Genomic DNA, 3,589 nt, shown 5'->3' on the forward strand with positions numbered 1-3,589 from the left:
TACGGTTGAGAAGTCTATCGGAAGGGTCCGGTAAAGGAGAATCACGTTGAAGAAGATTGTGAGCGTGGAGATGAGTTGTAGGCTTGTCGATCTTACAAAGTCAAGGTCTTGCAAAGGGTTGTAAGTGTTCCTAGTGTCTGTAATCTCTAGATAATCTTTTGATAGTGATTTCCTGGGTTTGACTGCCCCGGAGAGGTTTTACTTTTAGAACGTTTTCTAAAAGGTTTCCTCTACGTAACCAAAATATCTGTGTCTGCCTTTTTATTGCTTTATATATTTTGGGTGATTGAATTGTTTATTGCTTCATAATATTAATTCCGCATAAATTGTGATAAACAAGTTTTTAGAGTCAACATAGCGTTTTTCAATTGGTATCAGAGCGGGTTCACTCTGTTTGAATTAAATTCTTGAGTGAGATCTGTTGAGTCCTGTTTGCTATGAATACTTCTCAAGGGGAATATGATCTTATAAACTCCTTCAACAATTTTGGAAAATTCACTCTTTTGAGACATCAATACACAAATTGTTTGGGGGAGTTTCAAGATCTTAAATATGTGAATGAATCTATTGTTACTAAATTGTCTGAATCAGATGCTTTAATTGATTCTTTAAAATCTGAAAATTCTGTTTTAGGTTCTAAAGTTGATTTGTTAGAGAATAAATTAAAAGAGTCAGAAACTCAATTGGAAAAATTCTCTAGCAATTCCCTTAAGAATATGTTATATACTCAGAATTCTGATTGTGATAAATCTGAGTTAAGTTTTGATTGTCATGTTGCTTTGTCTTCTAACAATGATTCTACTTCCGAGATAATATTTGTTAAATCAGAAAAAGTAGAAGACTCTGTGGTGAAAAGAAAAACGGCAGCTGCTTCGACTCTCCATGGTAAGAAAGGTAAGAAAATGTATGTTAAACATCATGCATCTTACCCTAAGCTTAGAGTCATGCATCCTCATAGAAAATTACCTTCTAAAAGGTTTGTGCCCACTTGTCATCATTGTGGAAAGGTTGGTCATATTCGACCAAAGTGTTTTGATTTGAAATCCCATAAGCATAAAAGTGAAAATTCATATTCTAGGAAAGAAAGTGAGGGTTTGGTCATAATGATTAGAGAAGTGTTATCTAGGCTAGATAAGTTTGAGCAAAGTCATAAGTCTAGACCTAAGATTTCTCAAGTGTGGGTTAGGAAGAATGATACCATTCACCCATTGAGGGGGAGTGGTAGTGATCTCACCTAAAGTTAGGTGAGTCAATAACATGCCTAGGATTGATTGTTTTGCTTATTTTGTAATATCCTAGAGCATGTTGTTTTTTTTTCATTGCATTTTTTTTTTTTTTTTTTTGCTTTATTGTTTATGCACTGCATTGTTTTTGTTGTTACACTTTCCGTATGAAGAGTATATACATGATTGTTTTGAGATTCATGTTTTGAGGCATATTCATAAAAGATTTTTCAAGAAATTCATATATCATGATCTTTGAAAAGCTTATAGATGAGATGTTGTGTGCGGACCACCAAGATTTTTGTCTACTTGCTAATCAAATGTTCAGGAATGTGTAATGTCTTGTGAAGACCTAAAAGTAGTTATTAAACCAAATCATTATTTTGTAGTGGGACCTATAAGATGTGATGAAAGTTTAATGCTAAAGGACATTCATGTCTTGCCTGTTGTAATCTCAATTCAAGCATGTTGTCTTGTTTTGCATTGCATTTGTTTTTCTTTTGTGAAAAATTTCAAAAAGACAAAAATATGTTACTTTGATTGTTTCCTTTTCTTTCTTTTGTCTTATGCACCTAGATAGTCCATTAATTTCTCATGTTGCTTTTTATGGATTTAATTCCTTACGTCTTGGAATGTTCTTAATATGCATGAGATGAAAATTTGTGTCAATGGACTTGTTTTTGTGGTTACCTAAAGCCTAAGCTTATGTGGTACATTTTGCCTATGCTTTATCTTTTGTGCACATTTAAGCTTAAATTGAGGTTTTGTTTCACTTTATTTGTGAGGTCTGTTAGGTAACCATATGAGGTTTTTGACTAGTCATATTTTTCAAATTGACCATATGCTAGTTGAACCTAGGGCTTAAAAATTCATGCTTTCTCTGTTGTGATAAGCACCAAAAGTTTAATGACACTTTCTCAAAGAAAAAAATAAACAAAATAGTGAAACAAATAAAATCAAAAGATCATATTCCAAAAGGAATTTATTTCACTGTGTCAAACTTGTGCAAAATATTTTACAAAGAGAATTGTATAGGATGAGAGTGGCTAGGCCCTAGTATGATAAGGTTTGACTTTTGATTTGATATACTTGTCAAAACCTCATGGTGGTGAAACTTTCTCCTCATTTTGTAAATTGAAATTTTTTTCTCTTTGGATGGCTTACCCACACACCACACAAGCATAGGTTGAATGAAACATTTTCTTGGCTTGGGTTAAGCAATATGAGTTTCTAGCCATTTCTAGTATCATGTATGTTTTGCATATTTGGAGCATGTTTGAGATATTCATTGTGCAATACATGAGTCATTAATGTGTTATCATTTGTGTTCATTTGACTTTTGAGGGGGAGAAACATGTTTCGCATTTTTTAGCTTCTTGTTGATTATTGAGTCATATGTTGAGGGGGAGTTTTTGGTGATGTGTGTTCATGATCTTGCATTCTACGTCATTTTTTTGTGATCATGAGTTTTATTTCTGTATTCCTGTTCCACATATGCCTTAATATATTTTGTGAAGTGTTTCAGGAAATATGAAGACCTTTTGTCATTCTGTGACAAAAAGGGGGAGTAAATATGGGGAGATGATGGGATTGGCTCGGCATTTTGGTTTTGTCACTGAATTGTCAAAGGGGGAGTTTGTAAGTTCTTGTGTTGGCTTAATTCAGTTCCAAAATGCAGAGGCTACTGTTCACGAGCTCAAACACTGATATAGAATGCTCAGAATCCAATCTCCACCGTTCATAATGTAGATTCATGTGTTATGAACGTGCCTGCAAAATTTCAGCTCAATCGAACCACAAACGCCCATCGATCGGAGCTGTTGATCAAGACTGGACAGGCCGGGTCCGGACCGCAATTCCCCAGGTCCGGACCGCATTTCCAAAAACTAAATTTCTGCTCCGTAAAGCCCTGTCCGAACAGCCCATTAACCTGTCCGGACCCCCCGTAAGTTTTAGGCTAAAAAACATGATTTTAAGTGGGTTAGGTCTAGAGTTTTGTCGGGGGTGTATATATACATCATTATAGAAGAGAGAAGTACGAATTTTTACCCCTAGAGAGTTCGTCGGAGGCTGTGCTAAGAGAGATCATATGTGGTGAGCGTTAAATTAAATCTCTTAGAGTTTTAGTTATTCATTTGATAAATCTACGGTTGAAAAGTCTATCGGAAGGGTCTGGTAAAGGAGAATCATGTTGAAGAAGATTGTGAGCAAGGAGACGAGTTGTAGGTTTGTCGATCTTACAGAGCCAAGGTCTTGCAAAGGGTTGTAAGTGTTCCTAGTGTCTGTAATTTCTGGATAATCTTTTGATAGTGATTTCCTGGGTTTGGCTGCCCTGGAGAGGTTTTACTTTTAGATTGGTTTCTAAA

This window comes from Corylus avellana, chromosome ca3 (assembly GCF_901000735.1).
Source record: "Corylus avellana chromosome ca3, CavTom2PMs-1.0".
In the NCBI taxonomy this organism is placed as follows: Eukaryota; Viridiplantae; Streptophyta; class Magnoliopsida; order Fagales; family Betulaceae; genus Corylus; species Corylus avellana.